Source organism: Zootoca vivipara, chromosome 4, assembly GCF_965207765.1.
Source record: "Zootoca vivipara chromosome 4, rZooViv2.hap1.1, whole genome shotgun sequence".
Classification (NCBI taxonomy): Eukaryota; Metazoa; Chordata; class Lepidosauria; order Squamata; family Lacertidae; genus Zootoca; species Zootoca vivipara.
In genome coordinates this window covers 68,452,085-68,473,105 of record NC_142587.1, presented here as the reverse complement: position 1 = coordinate 68,473,105, position 21,021 = coordinate 68,452,085, and the positions used below count along the sequence as shown (strand labels likewise).

The window sequence follows — 21,021 nt, the reverse complement described above, 5'->3', positions numbered from 1 at the left end:
ACGATCATTTTAATCTTTTGTTTATGCCTCTGATTTCACTCTGATGTATTATATAGAAGAGCATGGCACTGCCAAAGAACAAAATCTCTAATACACAGCATTCCTGAGACTGATTGATGATGCTCTTTGTGAATTTTACTGAATTGCAAGGGTTGTTAGTTAACATTCCACAAATCACAACACTGCTTATAAAGGCTACCTAACTGCAACAGTGACAGCAATAATAGGACATCTTCTCAAAGAAAACAGCATTTTTAATAGGTTTGCACATTTATATCTAATGTCTGGAGCCTGTTTCATCCAATGAGCAATTGTTTTCTTTTAAAAAAAAACATTCAGTATGTGTGGCTGGTGAGTTTGGAAAGTAATATTTAAAGAGTGCCAAGTAATGTTTGTTCTCTAAGGACAAATGAATCCTTATCCACTAGTTCACATGACTGGATTTTTTATGCTGTACTTTTGTAAAGTAGAATGAAGATTCTTGAGGCAGCAATGAAAAAAAACCAGTTGTACTTCAGCGGCAAACCCCAACCATTTCCCCCCCACATGCATTCCATGTTGGGATGTATTTTTCTTCTTTATGCCTAAGATTCTATTACTATTACATGGGATAATAACTCAAAAGGGCTCAATATATTGAATGAATATATCAATAGAGAAATCCTTTTGTTGTTTTACTGAATATCTAATTTGTTAAATCCTCCTTTTCCACTCCAAACCCAAATTGCTTTAATTAGGAGCATTCAGGCTGCTAATATTCTTCTTCAATGTGATTAGTTTTCTATAACTGAATAGATCAAATGAGGCTATGGAAACAAATTTAAGGACCACAGAAGCTGAAAAACGGGCACTTCGGAATCTCTCTCCCAAGCAAAGAGGAAAGTTGTCAGTTTCAGTTGCTCTATGTTTTTCCAATTTATGTTCAGTTCTCCATATTTCATTATCACTTTGTGATTTAAAGAAATTTCACCAGCCTTTTTGTGCAAATTCCTCCTAATATGCACATTTTTGCAAAGCAATCTGCCTTAATATGTGCATTTCAATGAACACTTACCCTGGCGGGTGAATTTCTCTAAACATTACCTTGCTGGAGAACTGCAATGCAAAATTCGGAGAACTGCAAATTTTGAAGGGGCGGCTGAATTTCTGTTCTTGTTTTGGAAAGTATAAAATTAGGGAGGTTTGCCTTTAAATGTGAACTGGATCAATTTTCTCCCCCACCCATAATCCTCCACCTCTGAAGCTGTAGCGGACCCACCACTTAATACCACCAATTAATAATGTCACAGATCCACTTCCGCTAACTGCTCCCTATTAAATACAGTGCACCCACCTCACGGTACACCAATTACACGAATTTCTACAATTTACCACAGATTATCTAGTGTGGGACTTCTGTGAGGGAAAACATAATGATTTAGAGTCTCAGGCAGGAGCTGATCAAACAAGAAAAGAAGTTTAAACTAAGAGAAGTTTATGAAACGAAGTGGGTAAGGAACAAAGTGGGTTCTTTCAGGTAGAAGTTGACTTATTTACTTTAACTATAAGATATCTCAGGCTTAAACACAATACTATAGGCACAACTCTTAAACTTCAGTTACTAAAAATCAGGTATTACACTTCAGGTGGTAAATATTCAGCTTTCTAGAATACAGTGGTACCTCTACTTACGAATGACTTGACTTACGAATGTTTCTACTTATGAATGGAGCTCCATCCGCCATCTTGGATGCTGTTTAGCTAGGAATTTTTCTACTTACGAATTTTTAGATAGGGTTGCTTCCAATTTTTCTTCCAATGCATTCCTATGGGATTTGACTTACAATTTTTTTCGACTTACGAATGTGCGTTCGGAACGCATTAAATTCGTAAGTAGAGTTACCACTGTAGTTGGTAAAATGCTCAACTCAGTTTTTGTCATGTAGATATTACAATTAAATATTTTCAACACCATACCACTTATTTCACAGCTTAATACTTTGGTTCATGAGTGAGGGGCACTTCTTCTTCGTTACCCACTCTCTTAACAATCCCATACCTGAGGTTTTCTAAATGGCATAACAGACCCAAAGGGGATCACCTCACCCCTTGTTACTGGTTTGGGAGTCTTCAGTACCTAGAAGAACTCTCCCCTCCTGGCTATGCTGAGACCCAGGTAGCTTGCCCCTGTCCTGGTGGCTGCCAGGCCTTGTGTGGCTTTCCCAGGGGCACGCTAGACCCCACGCTGGTCCCGACAGTCACCTGGCCATGCATGACCTTCCCAGGGCCGCTCAGCCTCCCATCATGAGAAGGAGGCCAAAGACAGCAAAGGTAAGAGAGGGAAGGGAAGGAGGAGGGAGCAGGCGGGCAAGGAAGGGGTTAGTGGCAGGGAGGGGGCGAGTGAGGGAGATGCAGAATAGTGGGGGGTGTCCCGATGTTGGGAGGGTGGCAACTGTCTCCCTCAGAAACTGTTCCTTTTATTCTTCCCCCCTCTGTGGCTAGCTGACTCTGTAGCCAATCAGTGAGAGGCTCCAGCACTCTGGTGGAGTTTCAGAGGAACTGCTTCACCAGACTCTAGTTGTCCTTCACAGAAGCATTTGGGCTTTAGAAGCTTACGAGTAAGTAAGTGAATCAGTAAGAAGGCGATGGTATTTGCCCAATCAGCTGGTTATATTATCCTGGTCAAAGCAACTGAAATTGACTATTCCTTTTGTGGAGCTTTCATAGAGTACAAAGGGCTTTCTTAGAGAAAAAAAACTGCAATTTTTTCGTATAACATTTCACATTTTATGACAACCTATAGCATGCCCTCACAAATCAGACAAGCAAACTATAGCAAGCCTAATAGGAACTGGAACAGCCTGCTAACCTGGCATATTTCTCTAACCTCGACCAAACTGATAGAGATCATGACTCCAGTGATGTGTCACCAGGAATAATGACCTATAAATATATATATACAAATCTATCCCTTGTTTGGAAGCTGGATGTGTACATTTGTATGTACCTGCACCCAAGTTTGCAATATTCTATGTGGAAGTATCAGTGCAATCCCAACCCTGATCCATGCCACTGGAAGAGATTAAGAAAAAATCAGAGGTGACCCTTTGCTGGCCTCCACTGGTGGGAAAGACTACAACAGCAGAAACTCTCATTGCATCCAGCAGGGCAAGAAGTGGTTAGTGATGACAATAACCTCCCTCAAACAGTGTTGGGTGGGGTGAGGCACCGGTGGCAAGCCATGCCTGATCTTTAGGTCCCTCAGCTTTGTCAGCCTGAAACTGGTGCAGCAAAAAACTGCTCTCTCACCTTCAGCCTTGGCCTGCATCAGCCACCAGGACTTCAGATGTTCGTTCTGCCCGTCAACTCCACTGTGCTGATCTCAAAGTGGAGTTTTGATTGCTCCAGATGCCTTTCCAGATGCCATTTGCAAGTCACCAGCACAGAAAAAAAAAATCTCATGGAGCCAGTGTGGTGTAGTGGTTAAGACCGGTAGACTCGTAAGCTGGTGAACCGGGTTCACGTCTCCGCTCCTCCACATGCAGCTGCTGGGTGACATTGGGCTAGTCACACTTCTTTGAAGTCTCTCAGCCCCACTCACCTCACAGAGTGTTTGTTGTGGGGGAGGAAGGGAAAGGAGATTGTTAGCCACTTTGAGACTCCTTCAGGATATCAAATACAAACTCCTCCTCCTCCTCTTCTTCTTTTTCTCTTAATTGCTGCCTCCAGTCTCAACAAGTGTATTGTGAGTGTGTTTAAAATGTTGTCCCTTGATTGTGAACCAAAACATGATTGCACTAATTTCATAGCTGATAGTAAAGTAATTACCAGAAGCTTAAAATTCTGGGAACATACATACTTTTTATGGGAAAAAATATTTTAATAAGAATAAAGTTAGCACAAACTTCACCAAAATATGCATCTTGGAAGGTGACTTAAAAAACAAGGCCCACTTCATGCACTATGAGTTACAACCACAGAATTACTATCACAATTCACTCCTGTGTCTCAAAACATTGATGCTAAATGTGATTCACATTAGTGCTGGCAACACAAAGTTATATCTGTCTTTAGACACAGGAAGCGCTTGTGGGGAGGATCCATCATTTTAAAAATCATGATTCATATACAAGGCCCAAGTTTTCATGAGTCTTCGCCTTTCTGACAGTCCTTTCTAAATCGTTTGCACAATGTTTTCAGCTGGGTTTATACACAGGCCATTCCAAAATCACTTCAATGTGCTAAATCTGTTACTAGCTAAAAGAGCTTCCTCATGCTTCCTGGCCGGATTAAAAATTAGGACCTAATTCCAGAGCTGGAACACTCTTATATTTTTGGTTTTCCTTTATTTCCATTCCAGTTCTCTGCGAATGAGGGAAAGAGATGGTCTCGCTACAGAAGCCTAAAGAGCATCCATACTCCCCCACCTTTCCACTATTTGGGGGGCAGGCAGTGGTGTAGTTAGTAGCTTGGCATAATCTGCTACTAACATAATGTTGGTCTGTTCCCAAAGGGCTCTTTAACAGTCATAGTTTCCCCCCAAACAATCCTGGGAGCTGTAGTTTGTTAAGGGTGCTGAGCAGTGCCATTTTTCTAGAAAAAGGGATGTTGGAACTCACCATGAGCACCTCCCTTGTTCTCCTATCATGGCAATGGCACCCACCTGTGAGGGGCCGGAACTGCATTCTGATGAGTTCAAGCTGAAAACAAGCCCTGGTGCTGAGACTTCTTAGGAGACCCCTAGTCCCCTCAGAGAGCTACAATTCCCAGAGTAGTTTAGCAGTCAATCCCTTTTCCCAGGGAACTCTGGGAATTGTAGCTCTGTGGAAGGAAAAAAGGAGGGACTCCTAACACCTGAGATGCTCATGTTGCTTTCCTCATGTTACTTTCCAGAGAACTGACAGCCAGAGTGTCTGTGTCATTACCCTCATTAATGTGCTGCCATTGTGATTGTAATTGCGGAGACCTTCCATAAGGAAAATATTCCCTAAGACATTTTCTTTTTTCCCAGCTGTTAGCATCGCTTGCCATCTTGTGCTCTTGCTTCCACCCCCCTTTATACGGACCTGAAATGAGAAGTTCCCAAATATATTGTGCGTGTAAAAACTATCTGCTACTCCCTACCCCACCCCAAGCAAAAAAGCAACAACCCAGGGCTCTGATACTTTCTGCTTTGTACTTTTGCACCCAATTATATCCAAATCTAATAATGTTCTCTTCATTTCCATACACGTTTTACTATTAACATACAGAAGTGTAGCATGCCCAGATCTGTCCTGAGAAGTGGTACGATAATATAGTTCATAATTCAAATATGACAAAATACACTGCCCATGAAGGAAGGTAAAGTAATAATTACACTGAAGTGCTGGGCAAATGGTAATGTCTGATTAAAAGCCTGTTTTATTGGAGGATCTACTACTATGGTAACAGACAATGGCGTAATTTATTCTGACTAATCAGGATTGATGTTAATTAAAGAAGAGTTCAAGATAATGACTTCTCATTACTATGTGATAGATAGAAATAGATTGCTCTACCTCTAGGTAAAATAAGCAATTAGATAACTTCTGTTTCATAAGGACTTTTTTTTTAAAAGAAGCCTGATCTCATCCTGTCATTGTCTTTTTTGTCAAGATAGTAATATTTACATGTCTCTTTCTATCAGCACTCACCACAATCAATAATTTTTTTTAAAGGACACTTTTCTAGGCTGCTACTTGGGGCGGGGGATGAGAGAAAGCAATAGCCTGTGCTTGTGTGTGTGTGTGATTTAAGGCAGAAAATATAAACTAAATTAACAAAGGGAGAGATGTGCCTGCAGCAGGGGCTCTCCATCTGCTCTGCTGAGAGACAGGCTCTGTCAGGGTCTTCCTCTCCCTTGACTGCTACAGAGCAGCAACCATGTCATGTCATTCTACAACAGAGAGCAAGAGGCAGGGGGACATTTCTTTAGCTTTTCTGAGCAGCAAACTCCATCAGATGCCTTTTGTCCCTTAGGGGCTGGACTTTTCTGAAGATCTCTGTCAAGCTATCCACACAGAGTTTTTCTAATTCTCACCATGCTTCTTAATCCCAACAAGAAGAGAGTTGTGCGCGTGCACACACACACACACAAACACACCATTCCAACAAAAACATGAACAATTTTCATATATTATATGTATTGCTATGGATCGTATCCAATCCCGTACCAGCAGACTGGTGCAACAGGATTTCCATTTCTTCTCCTCTCCCTGCACACCCACAAAATCTGTTCTGGAGGGTCCCCCAACTCTTTAGAGCTGGTTTTGAGAGTGTGTGAAGGATTAGAGAGGTCAGGAGAGAAAGAGGAAGGTCCACCACATGCTCAGAAGCCCCTTGCCACTGTGGAGCTGCGGTATTGAATCTGACCCTATAGGTGTAGCACCACATTTGATGCAGCAGTGAGCTTACCAGAGGGAACTTTTGAAGAGAAGTCCTGAGTGGAGGAGCCAAAACTGATATCATAGTGATTTCCTCAAATGCTTATAGTCCCAGAAGCAATGTGGGGGAAACTTGATGGTGACATTTGTAGCCACCTCACCCAGCATGCCTCTTTAGATGATCAGGTTGTACAAAGGGAGGCAGGAGGGATTCAGATGTAATTATAAGATCTTCCAAGGATGCTGGTGTCAGTGGTGGGCTGTCCAGGGCCTGTGGTCTTCAGCATTTGGTCCACCATGCCAGGTGCTGGTGCCAGTGTGCCTGTCTGATGCTGTAGCTGTATAATTAGGGAGCTGCTTTGTGAAATGGGAAAAATGGGCTTAGGCCCCCTCTCTTCTCCAGTTGCTGCATCTGTCTGTCCCTTGACAGGCAACCAAAAGGTGAATTTTTCCATCTGGGGATAATGTCAATTCTGTATGGCACGTCTTAAACTGTCACCATCTATTTCCCACACTGGTGCTCTTTCCCACTTACAACCAACTCTTCCAAAGATGCGTTGGAGCAGGTGTGGAGAACCTTTGGCCCTCCAGATGTTGCTGAACTACAAATCCCATTATCCCTGGTCACTGACCATGGTTTCTGAACCTTAATGGAGCTGTCATTCAGCAGCAGCTGAAAAGCCACAGTTTCCCCACTCTCGTGCTAGAGGAAAATCTCACAATGCTGAAGGTTTGCTTGTGCTGCCAAAATATAAATAACTGAATATAAATCTTCCACCGTACATCTTTCTCTATTTTATTAATTCCATCTACATACACGACAACATTTTTAATAGAATTTTGAAATATATCTCCATGGCTGCAACTTGACAAGGGATCTTTATTTCAGTACCACCAGCCCTTGAGAAACCAAATCCTAATGCCTTTGCTCATTATTTTCTGTGATAAAAGCAAATGCTAGAAATTTGGTGTAGCCTAGAAGAAGAAAAATAATTACTGGTGAAGTTTTTACCTTTTAATGAGAAGACTTAAGAAGTGTAAAGAAATCTGGGTTTTAATGAAGAGGCATAGGCCATACAAAAACACTTAGCAGACTAAAAAGGTGAATCAGGGTGGCATTGGAGATCTCATTAGAGAAGATTATAGGCAGACAATAAAGTGGAAATAACAGTTCAATAATAGCTTAGGTCGGGTGGTGTGTGTAAGAGAACACTATTGTCAGTATTTCAGTCATCTGCCTCACTATGAAAGACCAAGACCAATCAATACAACCCAATCTGAACTGAGTGAGATTCACTTAAAATATCCTTAGGTACAGGTAGGTAGCCGTGTTGGTCTGAGTCAAAGCAAAATAAAAAAATTCCTTCAGTAGCACCTTAAAGACCAACTAAGTTTATATTTTGGTATGAGCTTTCGTGTGCATGCACACTTCTTCAGATACACGGGTGTATCTGAAGAAGTGTGCATGCACACGAAAGCTCATACCAAAATATAAACTTAGTTGGTCTTTAAGGTGCTACTGAAGGAATTTTTTTTAAAATATCCTTGTATTACTCAAGTTCAGGGGTGTGAAAAGAGCACTAAGACCCACTCTCTCTGTCTTACCAATTTGGACATATTACTGAATATTGACAAAAATGGTTTGTTCAGACAGCCTTGTAAAAAAGGAAAACTCTTGTTTCATTCTTTGAGATCAAATAAACAAGCAAAGTGAAAGAAATTCACATGGCTGGGCTTCTGATCTTTAAGGCTATATCTGGATTGTGTCTTTCCTGCCATTTAGAAAACAAAGCACAGGGGAGAGATGCAAAATATTCCGATATTTGGAGACAACAGATTGGAGAGTGCAGGTTAACACAGTGGCTTGTTCACACAGTCAAGCCATGATTTTGCCATCAGGAATGAGGTATGCATTCACATGCTTATTTCCTTTTCCTACTTCCATCCAACCTTCTTTTGTCACTTTGAGCAGCCCATGGTTTCCTCTGAGATTTGAACTGGAAGAATTATGATTTATGCAACCATAGTGACAGATCTGAATACCACAGCAAACTATGGTTTGCTCTAATTAGGACAGGGAAACCAAAACCCTTTGAAAACCATACTTTTGCAATATCTGATCATCTTGCAAGTGTTTTTCACTTCAATTATAAATAATGGGTAAACGTACACACACAGCGCCACTTCTGCCAGAAAGCAGATGAGGTGGCTCAGACATCAAATACTGAGGGGCAGGTAGCAACAGTGAGGAACTGGAGTACAGATTTTTGTGTGCTGTGTCCTCTGCTCTGCACCTTCTAATCCATCCTACTGTGCTCCAGTGTATGCCCCAAGACCAGTGTTGAAATAAGATTAAACTGCAAGTAGGGATGGGTGAATATGTCAATATTGATTTTTCGTAGCTTCTCATTTTTCCAATTAGTTGCTTTTTAAAAAAAATTCTCATGAAAATTCATTACCATGTTTGTGCAATTTTCTCCTACGATACGCATTTTGATGCACAATTTTTCCTAAGGTACACATTTTTGCAAAACAATATTTCCATATGGAATGCATTTTTAAATGTTGTATGTTGTTTTATATGCACACTTGTACCACAGTACAGTGCTATCTTGGTAGTTGAACGGCTTGGCTCCTGAACAAATCGGCTCCCGAACGCCGCAAACCCAGAAGTAAGTGTTCTGGTTGTGAATGTTTTTCGGAAGCTGAACATTCGATGTGGCTTCCAATTGAGTGCAGGGAGCTCCTGCAGCCAGTTGGAAGCTGTGCCTTGGCTTTTGAATGGTTTCGGGAGTTGAACGGACTCACGGAACAGATTAAGTTTGAAAACCAAGGTACATGTATATGCATTTGTGTACACATTTCTCGACTGGAATTGCGAAATCTAGAGAAGTGCAAATTTCAAAGGTCACATGTGTTTTGGTTCACATATTCTTTCAGAATATTGGTAAAGTTGACTTTGCATGTGAACTGAATCAATTCCTCCTTCCTTCTCCCTAGCTACCAGCCTAGTCAGCTTCTTTCACGTAATTAGAAGGACACCATGTTGTCTGGTTGTGTGTGTTTACATTCACATCTGTGAGTGCATGCACACATAAACCCACACACATATATTACAGGCAGTGAAAAACCTGCATGTTGTGTGGGTGTGGGTGGGTGCTTACCGGTATATGTTATGTACACACAGTGAAAACCTTTCATGTTAAGTCCTACACAAAATTGTCTCTTGTAGTTCAGCGGTAGAGCAACTGCTTTTCATGTGCCAGGTTCAAATACCTTGTATCTCTGGGTACAGCTGGAAGAGACCCCGTCTGAAACCTGGAGACTTGCTGTCAGCCAGTGTAGACAATACTGAACAAGATGGTCCAAGGGACATTGGCTCAGTATCAGGCAGCTTCCTATGTTGCTATAAAGTGTTGATTGCAAGCAGAAAAGTTATATACCGCAAAAAATCTCTGTTTCAATATAAAACAGACACCAGCTGTTTCTGCTATTTGTTGCTAATTTTGGCTCCTATGTCTGCAGCAGTTTTCTTATCTTCTCGTGTTCCTAGATGCCACAGTTCTTCAACCTTATGTACCTGACTTGATTTTCTGATCCTGGCTTCTGTTTTCTGCTGAACTCCTGACTTCATGTAGCTTCTAATTTCAAACATCCATTTCTTTGCCCTACATTCTGACTCACACAGTATTTTTTAATTGGTGGGACTACTGGGCACCTCTCCTTATGTTAACCTTTACTATCAACTTCTTCAAAAATTAAAATTGTGCTTTCATATGTTTTCAGGTGAGACCATTAAAGCTTGCCTTAAGGCATTGCTTTTATTTTATTTTTAAATCCACTTTGTTTCTTGTTTCCTTTCAATCACTGGAATGAAATGTTCATTTCCCTTATATCTTACAAACTTTACCCAAAGCCCCAATATGGAGGATGAAATAGTATTTGCAGCACTGTTTGAACGAGGAAATTCAAATAATTCAGACTTGCCACCCCAATCTTCTCATCTCAAGGCATAACGTACCCAAGTCCCTCAGCATAGCCAAATAATATCAACTTTTTCCTTCTCCTTAAATAAACCTTGTCATTCAATTAAGTTTTTTGATAGCCAGAATTTCCTCAAACTGTGTGCCTACTCAAAAAATCTACTGAAGTCACTAGATATTTTCTATTGATTTTGACAGCCTATGAATCTGGCTGTGCTTTTGCAGTACCTTGGAACGCACCCAGGTTTTTTCTCTTGCATATACGAATGCTGCCCTCTTCTGGAAACTAATTTCAACAGCTGAACAGGCCTGAGAAACAACACACTGGTTTTTTTATTCCAACTTGTCTTTTATGAACATGCACACTATGAGAGAAGAAGGCAGCCATGAAAATAAACTGGGAAGTAGACGCATGTTGTTAAAAAAATATATCACTAGAACACAAATCTATTTATTTAGAGCATACATTTATGATTCCTAGGAAGTCACTCCCTGAAGCCAAAGAGTACTGCAGATCTCCTTGTCCATGGGCAAATAAGGTCAGATGAGAGATAGAGAGAAGCTTATAGTGGCAAGGGCAGAAATTGTGTGCACTCAGGATAAGATCAGAGGAGGGTCTGGATCTGAATACCTCCTCTTCTTCTGACATGCCCCTGGATCAGAGAGAGAAGTATGCTGGTCCTGGAGCTGGTATACTGAAAAGGAAATCCAGCTTCCCTCCACTTCCTAATTTGCTCTCGAGAGCCCAATGAACTTTGGATTCTTATTTGTCCCACCAGCACCCTTTCCTGACATAGTAAGCTTGCTCTGTTAACACACTTCCACCCTGAACTTCAGCCAGTGAAGGGTCCCAAAGCAGTTTACAGACAGCAGTAATGAAATGGTCCCTTCCTTCCAGTTTATAATCTAAAAGACAGAGCACAAAAAGAAAAGGGATTCAGAGGAAGGAAGACATCATGTCAATGGATGGCTATAAACAGAATAAGGTTGAACCCCGACAAGAGAGAAGTATTGTTTCTGGGGAACAGGAAATGGGCAGGTGTGGGGGACTCTCTGGTCCTGAATGGGGTAATTGTGCCCCTCAAGGACCAGGTGTGCAGCCTGGGAGTTATTTTGGATTCACAGCTGTCCATGGAGGTGCAGGTTAATTCTGTGTCCAGGGCAGCTGTCCACCAGCTCCATTTGGCATGCTGGCTTAGACTCTGCCTGCCCACACACTGTCTAGCCAGATTATCTCCTGCTTGGACTACTGCAATGCTCTCTATGTGGGGCTTTGAAACTGACTTGGATACTACAAGTAATCCAGAATGTGGCAGCTAGACTTGTGACTGGTAGTGGCCGCCAGGACCATAAAACACTGGTCCTAAAAAATCTACATTGGCTCCTGGTACTTTTCCGAGTACAATTCAAAGTGTTGGTGCCGACCTTTAAAGCCCTAAACAGTCTCACCCCTGTATACCTGTCTTAGTGTTTTTAAGTGTCAGGTGTAACTTCAGCCTGAACACAGCAGAGTTTGCGCAGGTTTTTTCCGGAAGCTTCTGGCGGTAACTTAAATGACTAGACGTCTGGACGCAGAATAAAACTATATACAGGATTTATTAAAATAAAATAAAAGCCAGAGTTTCTATGTACAAAGTTTTAGAACTCAAAACAAAGTAAAATGAATCCTTTCCTCTCTGTCTCTCTCTCTCAACTGATACAGCACCTCTCCTCCTACACTGACCACACCACACACTGTGCTAGCTTTTTCTGATAACAGGTCTCTGTGCTGATCTCAACCAATGAAAACTCAGTTACTAAGGCAGAAGCAGACCTTGGCTTTCTGCCCAGTGTTAATTGCTTGTCCTAGAGCTGATTGTGTGAAGAAGCAATCTGATGGTTTCTCATGCTACCAATTTAGCAAAAACCCGAACAACCTGAAGGAGCATCTCCATCCCCATCATAAAACCCAGATACTGAGATCCAGCTTCGAGGGCTTTCTGGTGGTTCCCTTCCTGCAAAAAGTGAAGCTATCGGGAACCAGGCAGAGGGCCTTCTCAGCAGTGGCACCCTCCATGTGGAACACCCTCCCATCAGATGTCATGGAGATAAATAAGACGCCCGCCATGTGAGCAACTATGTAATCATACTACTGCAATCATAAGCTCAGAGTATAACAGGCAAACTTAGAAGTTGGAAGCATGGCAATGCTGTAATGGGAAATGTTTTAGCCACAGATCTGTTTGCCAGCCATTGCAGGCAAAGCACCTTTGTCAATTGAAGGGGGGCAGGCTTATTGTCACAGTGCCTGTTTAAGGAACAGGCATTGAACAGGGAAGAGAGAGGAAATCTCTAGAGAAACACCATCAGGCTGGGCTGATGTTCAGAGCTTGCAGTACGATCCGACTGTGCTGGTATTTGCACCAGGCAAGCCCACTGAGAAACTGCAGGATGTCCACGTGCTGGTTTCCAGGACAGAATGAGACCTCCATAGAACAAGATTGGGATTGCCAGAACATTTTAGCAGTTCTAAGGCTTCAGTGGGCAACGTTGATACAAGTAATGGTAAAAAGAAATACATTGACAGGTAGCAGCTGCAGCCACAAGACTGGATCATGGGCGTAGGCAGGGGGGCAGGAGGGGGCAATTGCCCCCCCAGAAGCAGGGCTGCTGGCCAGCCTGCCCCGCTGCCCGCCCGGTGCCGTCTCTCTTCTCCCTGGCTGGCTGTGGGGCAGGCGGAGGGAAAGCCCCAGAGCCGCGCAAAGTGTTTGGCTGGCTTTCCCTCCGCCCACCCCACAGCCAGCAAGGGAGAAGGGAGACGTCCCTTCTAGCCGGCTGGCTGTGGGGTGGGCAGAGGGAAAGCCAGCCAAATGCTTTGCGCGGCTCTGGGGCTTTCCCTCCCCCCCCGGCAATCGCAGAGGGGGAGGAGGGGATCAGAGCAGCCCGATTTCAGGCTGATCCTGGCGCCCCCTCGCTCCTGCCGATCGCAGAGGGGGAGGAGGGAGTCGGAGCAGCCCGATTTCGGGCTGATCCTGGTGCCCCCTCGCCCCTGCCGTTCGAGGAGGGGCCGAAATCGTGCTGCTCCGATCCCCTCCTCCCCCTCCGCGATCGCCGGGGCGGGTGGAGGGAAAGCTGGCAAGGGAGAAGGGAGCTTTCCTTGCCCCGCTGTGGCCCCTCCCCCCACCCCTTGGCCCCGCCCCTTGCCCCCCCTAATTTTCATCCTGGCTACGCCCCTGGGCTGGATGTGTAATAATCATTCACTGCCATCCTTTCATTTTTTCAGGATGGAAAAGGGAACATCTGTGGCAGGCAGGAATTAATGGATCAATCTTAGCTAAAAGATCAGAAGGGGGAAATGCAACATCTATAAAGATTAAACATGTCATAAATGTTTTTATATGTTCTGCCTTTGTGAAAATTTGACAAGTAGATTCAACTCTTCTCTTTTTTCGCCTTCTTTCAGGAAATCCCCACAGCGGCAAAACTGATATCGGAGCAGATGGCATTCCTGTGGTTGTTCGCATCAGGTGTGAGTTGTAGCAATAATCTAAAAGGTATTAGGACCCTTCTGATCCTGGAGCACTTTCCAACATGTTCACAAGCATAAATTTCTTATATCATCTTCTAGCCTCATACTGGTTTAAGAAATTCAATCTTTATTTACTTCAAAATACCTGTGGAACACCAGTGAAAAATATTTCTCAGTATTGGCTGTACAAATTCTTGTACACATTAATCTCACTCTGTTAAAATGATACCTGTTTTGCTTTAATGCACCTGGAAGTCACACAGAATTCTGGCTCTTTCCATTATTGTCCAAACAATCCCAATGGATCAAGTGCAGACCTTTCCCTGGTCACCCATTCATGTAAAATACTAATGCACATTATTGAAGATTCATTCCCCGTGTCTGCTGTCATGGGATTCTTGTCTATCACATGATGGTGTATGTTTTCAATCCACAGAGTCGGACGTGACAGAAGCAGGATGTTTGTGTTACTGTATTTCCTGAAGTGGGACTATTGTCCTTTTTTCTTTCTCTTTGCTGCCTAATGCTAGAGAGAGAGGGAGCCATGTTGCAGTGCTCCATGTGTGATCTACCAGGAGAAAGAGAACATGCCAGCTGGGCATGTGTCTCTGCCAGGATCCTACTTGAGAGTAGGAGATCCTAACAAAATCATGCCCTGGAGTTCCAGAAAAGGAACCGGGAATCAGCTGTGTAAATGAAGACTACATATATGAGGTTTACACATTTATTTAAGAACATAAGGAGAGCATGTTGCATCAGGCTAATAGCCTATGCAGTCCAGCAACCTATTCTCACAGCAGCCAACCAGATGCAAGCAGGACCTGAACACAACAGCACTCTCCCCATTGCAATTTCAGAAGCATACTGACTGGGACTATAGCCATCATGGTTAGTCAACACTGATAACCGTATCAGTCATGAATTTGTCTAGTCCTCTTAAACAGGTAATTATTTAAATATTTATAAATCATACTGCTGTGTAAAATATCACAATACAGTATTTAACCTAAAAGCGCATTAGTATAATATAAACAATAGGAATATTTGGAAGGGGTGCGAAGCAAGCATAAGAAAAATATATGACTTGGGATTTATTGTGATGTATATTTATGGAGGTGGAGAAGAGTGAGATGTGCTGGATGAAGGAATGGAGGGGATGTGCATCCAATTTGCAGATGACAACAAACTGGGAGGGGTAGCTAATGCCACAGAAGACAAGATAACCTTAACTGACTGGAGAACTGGGCTCAAAAAAGAAAACAGAAGAAATAATTTTGGTAGGGACAACTGTACGGTTCTGGAGCTAGGCAGGAAGAACCAGATGCACCAATATAAGATGGGAGACACCTGGCTTGCCAGTAGTACATGTGAAAAAGATATAGGGGTCTTAGTAGACCACAACCTTAACGTTAGTGTGATACAGCAGCAAAAATCCAATCTATTCTTGGCTTCATCAATAGAAGTATAATGCCCTCATCAAGGGAAGTCATTGTCCCATTCTATTCTGCCTTGGTCAGATCACACCTGGTTTAAGAAGGATATTGACAAGCTGGAACGTGTGCAAAGGAGGGAGTCCAAGATGATCAGGGGGTCTGGAAACCAAGGAATGGTTGAGGGAGTTGGGCATGTTTAGCCTGGTTATAAGAGGAGACTGATAAGAGACATGACAGCCATCTTCAAATAACTAAAGGGCTGTCACATAGAAGATGAAGCCATCTTTTTCCCTCTTGCTCTGGAAGGTAGGACCCCAACCAATGGATTCAAGTTACAAGAAAGGAGATTCTGACTAAACATCAGGAAGAACTTTTTGACAGTAAGAGAAGAACCTTTTGACAGTGGAACAAACTTCCTCAGAAGGTGGTGGGTTCTCCTTCCTTGGATGATGAAGCAGGCCTATATATGATTTAGAATGTGTAGGTTCACTCTTTTGCAAGGCCAAGTCAGTCTTCTTTGACCGCAATAAGCCACCTGTAAATTAAGAATGGACAAAACTGTCAATTTTGGTTTCCCCCAGTTTCTTATTTTCCCAATTTTAAGTTCAAGCAACTACATTTCTGGAACAGTTTGCAATCTGGGGAAAAAAAATAACCCTGATGAAAGTTCATTGGCATTTTGATGCGTATTTATTCTAACATACACATTATAGTATGCAATTTTGCCTAATATACATATTTTTGCAAGCAATTTCCCCTAATGCATTTTTTCTATGCTATCGTCATTAACATACTTTTTGTGCACACTTCCCTCAATATATGCATGCATATATGCATACAATATTTGGAGGAGTGTGAAAAGTGTGTATAGCTGCATTTCAGTTTGTGCATTCTTCTGGAATGTGCAAATTGGGTTGTTGTTGTTGTTTAGTCGTTTAGTCGTGTCCAACTCTTTGTGACCCCATGGACCAGAGCACGCCAGGCACTCCTGTCTTCCACTGCCTCCCACAGTTTGGTCAGACTCATGTTGGTGGCTTCGAGAACACTGTCCAACCATCTCATCCTCTGTCGTCCCCTTCTCCTTGTGCCCTCCATCTTTCCCAACATCGGGGTCTTTTCCAGGGAGTCTTCTCTTCTCATGAGGTGGCCAAAGTATTGGAGCCTCAGCTTCACGATCTGTCCTTCCAGTGAGCACTCAGGGCTGATTTCCTTCAGAATGGATAGGTTTGATCTTCTTGCAGTCCATGGGACTCTCAAGAGTCTCCTCCAGCACCATAATTCAAAAGCATCAATTCTTCGGCGATCAGCCTTCTTAATGGTCCAGCTCTCACTTCCATAAATCACTACTGGGAAATTGGGTAGGTTCAAACAAAAATAGGAACAAGCCTCAGTGAGTGTATACAATTCTGAGCTAGATTGACCCAATGGTCTGACTCAGGATAAGGCAGCACCCTATGTTCCTTTGCTGTGTTTAAGAGACTTTTTTTCCATGTGTGCAGTTGCTTCTACAGCAGCATGTCATATTACGGTACTTAGGGCCAACAATAGCTTGGATGAGGTCACAAGTTATTGGACTGTTCGGTGGTGTGGAGGGTAATAACGCTGAAAGGTCAGGTTATCGTGCACCCCGCCATAAAGTCCAGCGAGGCATCCCTCTACTGTGATGATCCTTAAATCCTCTTGCACAAAGGGGGGGGGTATTGGTTTGTTTCTGTTCTTTTTTATTATGTATTTTGTTTTGTTTTTTATATTGTAATTATATACTATGAACTGCCCTGAGATCTATGCATATAGGGTAGCATACAAAAATTAATATATATATATATATATATATATATATATATATATATATATATATATATATAAAGAAAATATATGTAAATAACTGAAAGACGAGATCACAGAAATCATAGTTTCAATAAATTGCAGCTTAATTTGGAATGCTGGTGTCGTGGTCACTCTGACCTGCACATCACCTCCGGACGTTTCACGGTCTATTGATGATGTGCCAACGACAAAATAAATACCTTCAGACACTCACACACCTCAGACCAGGATAAGGTAAAATAAAACAAGATGATTTATTGTGTACATAAGCTTAATGGTTGCAGTACAAATCTTAGATGTCCCAAATTACAGATGGTTCCTATACCGGCCTATTACCTCTAAATATAAATTACCGGCCTATTACCGCTAAAGTCAACTAAATAAATATTTGTAACAAATCACACAGCTCTGTATCCTGTCTGCCTATAATCACTATCTCTTATCCACCTCAATATTAAACCAGATCTCTCTGCGAATAGCCAACCAACTCCTAACTCCACACCAACTCAACAACTCAACTGACTTCAACTACTCACTGACTCCAGGGGTGGGGTTTTTATACTCCCCCAGAGCCCTCCCCCCTGGGTTCTCAGAGTTCTACTAAGATTAACCCTCTACAACCTGGCAAATTTTTAAGCTGATCGCTACATACCTCCCCCCTTTTTAGGTTTGAATCCGGAGGGGTACTTTATTGTTTAAGTCACCTCCTGATCAAACAACACAGTTTAACATACAAACATTGGAATCTACATTAACTATCCTTACCTCCTCCCATCCAAATATACACATATACATACCACCTCTAAATGCATAAAACAACTTTTTTTTAATGTCCACTTGGTCTTCTTCCTCCGGTCTCCTGGGTAGATTGTCAGTCCAAATTTCGGATATCAGAGGTACCGCTGTCGCTCTTGTCGGGTCTAGACGTTGATGACGCACTTGATCTATGAGATGACTTTCTGTGGGTGTCAACTGGGATCTCTTCTCTGACGTAAACTCGTGGACGCTCGCAACCGACCTCTCTTTCACTCTTGTCTCCCTCGCGAATAGCATTCCTCTCAGGTGGGCATACTTTTACTCTGCCTCTGGGTCTTGGAATCTTTGCTGCAGACACAACTGGCATGGTGGTTGTCTCTGCTATTTCTTTAACTAGAGCTTGTTTTCCAGCCTTTCGCTTCCTCGCTCTTCTAACCATCTTAGGCAGGGGTCCCCAGACTTACCCGCCTTCGGGCCGGAGGGCGGGGGAGTGCGCTCCAGTGCGCATGCGCACACCCATTTACTGGTGCGGTGGCGCGCTTCCAGGCCGGAAAAATCGCCAAAATTTGTTTGTGTGCATGCGTATGGGCCTCCCCCGACCCGGAAGTGCACCTACCCCGACCCGGAAGTGCACCGGAAATGACCTCTTCTGGGTCGGGAGAGGCCCATACGCATGCACAGAAACGATTTTCGGCATTTTTTTTCAGATCTGGAAGCGCGCCGCAAGAGCGGGCGGCGCGGGGCGGCGCGGGCCGGATTGGGAGGCCAATTGGGCCGCATCCGGCCCGGGGGCCGTAGTCTGGGGACCCCTGATCTTAGGGATAGCTGTATCATCTGATTTCTTAATATCTTCCCTAAGTTTTTCTGGCAAATTCTCACTTTTCAAGATTTCTACTTCTGTTTCTTTTACTTCAGCTGCAACAGATTTTCTATTGCGCTTAACTGACCCACATTGCACATTCAGCTTCCTCTTTTTGGCACCAATTTGGTCATTTCCTTCTGTATTACTTAAGTTAGGTTCTTCAGTAGTTTCCTTAAGAACTATAGGTTTGGTCTCTTTGGTTTCTTTGGAACCGATAGACTTCCTGATCACATACTCTGCTTTCTCAGCTGGCACTTGAGTAATATTGCAACTATTTTGGACTTTGCTTACATGGCACAGGTCCTTCTGCCACTGAGTATCAGTATCATTCAGACTTGTATTTGAAAGAGTAATCGTGTCAGTTACTGAAGTGAAACAATCTCTAGGCACGGATCTTGACCTATTGAGTTTTCCTGGACCACGGTTAAACTGTACCCCTCTGGGTTTGTCAGAAGTGTTTGAACCGCTCTCATTCATAGGTAATATTTTCGCTGTACCAGGAACCTGGTATGAGAAGGTTTCCCTACCCATACAACTTTTTTTTTTTTTAAATACATTTTATTCCAGTTTTCCAAATTCAACAAATTAACAAAACCAATCTTTTATACAAAATCTTATATTCACATCTTTTACCTTGCTCCGCCGAGCTATGACTTCCCCCCCTCCCTTCATGCGGGTTTCTTGTTAATTCCCTTTTTTGCAGTTCCTTTTTTGACATATTGGTCAATTCGTAAGGTTTATTTTAATCCTGCGAGAGTTTTTAATGATCTACACCAGTGGTTCCCAACAGGTGGTCCGGGGACCCCCAGGGGTCCGCGAGCTATGCCAGAGGGGTCCGCAAGATGCTATTAGAATAAAAAATATATTAAATATATTTCGTATGCTAACAGATTTTTTGTTTTGGCCGCTTCCTGCATGAGCAGAGTCTAGCGCAAAACTAGAATTAGATAGAGGCAGTAGTTCTGCTGTATGCCGTTTGGTGGCGCTTTACAAACACTACTGTTTTGCAAAGAGGCAGCACGTGCATTCTACTAACGCTCACCTCCCCAAGATGCTTTGCGCGTGTCGGCTTCATTTGTGCGCTACTGCGCAGATACCCTGTCTTCTCCATTCCCCTCCCTCCTCCCTGGCGCGCGCTGCCTCTTTGCAAAACAGTAGTGTTTGTAAACAAAGCATTGTTTTTCGCGGAAGCTACAGTTCGCGTAGTTAAAAATGGACCGTTGGTTAAAAAGTGGTTCATCTCATTAAGAACTGAAAATTAAAACTAACTGTATACTGATGGAGTACTCTGTTGTAACTGTAAAAAACGTATAAATATAAAATATAAAAAGACTCTTAATTTGGCTCACACTTTTTAATTTTAGGATTAGGAATTAATGGGGGTCCTTGTCACAATAGCGGCTCGATGAGGGGTCCTCGAGAAAATTTTGTTGGGAACCCCTGATCTACAGTTTTTCTCCATATAGTCCACATATTTACTCCAGCCCTTTTGAAACCTTGTCTCCCCCTGGTCACGAATCTTGCATGTCAATCTAGCAAGTTCAGCATAGTCCATCATTTTTATCTGCCACTCCACAATTGTAGGTAATTCCTGTAATTTCCATTTTTGGGCTAACAAAGTCCTAGCCGCGGTTGTTGCATACATAAACAGTGTTTGATCTTCTTTTCTAATCTCTCCTCCCATTATTCCTAACAAAAATGCTTCTGGTTTTTTTGGAAAAGTATATCTAAACATCTTTTTCAATTCGTTATATAAACTTTCCCAAAATCTTTTAACTTTTTCGCATGTCCACCACATATGATAAAATTCACCATCTTTCTCTTTACATTTCCAGCAACTTTTGTCACTCATTCTATACATTTTAGCTAATTTAACTGGAGTTAAATACCATCTGTACATCATCTTATATACATTTGCTGTAAATCTTAAAGTTTGATTCCATAATTTCAACCACGCATCATATTCAATATTATGCCCCAAATCTTTTGCCCATTTAATCATCACTTCTTTTGTCAACTCATCTTTTGTATACCACTCCAACAACAAATCGTACATCTTTGCCAAAAGCTTTGTTTTGCCTTCTAGCACTTCTATTCGAAATTTGGATCTTTTATCCTCAAAACCTATTTTTCTATCTTCTTTAAGCACATCATTTATTTGATGGTATTCTATCCATCCTGTTAACACTCCTTTAATGTCCTCAAAAGGTTTTAAACTCCATCCTTTTTCAGTTTTCGTCAAGATTTCCTCATGCGTGGCCCGCCTCTT

General features: G+C 42.5%; 1 long non-coding RNA gene across 1 annotated transcript in view; it reads left to right on the top strand.

The window, feature by feature from the left end:
* Positions 1 to 11,949: 11,949 nt before the first annotated feature.
* The window catches only part of LOC148685988 (uncharacterized), a 29,280-nt gene continuing 20,208 nt past the window's right edge, over positions 11,950 to 21,021 (top strand). The window contains exons 1-2 of the long non-coding RNA XR_015949649.1: positions 11,950 to 12,473; positions 13,809 to 13,899. This is a non-coding gene — a long non-coding RNA (uncharacterized LOC148685988). The remainder of the gene's footprint in view (positions 12,474 to 13,808; positions 13,900 to 21,021) is intronic.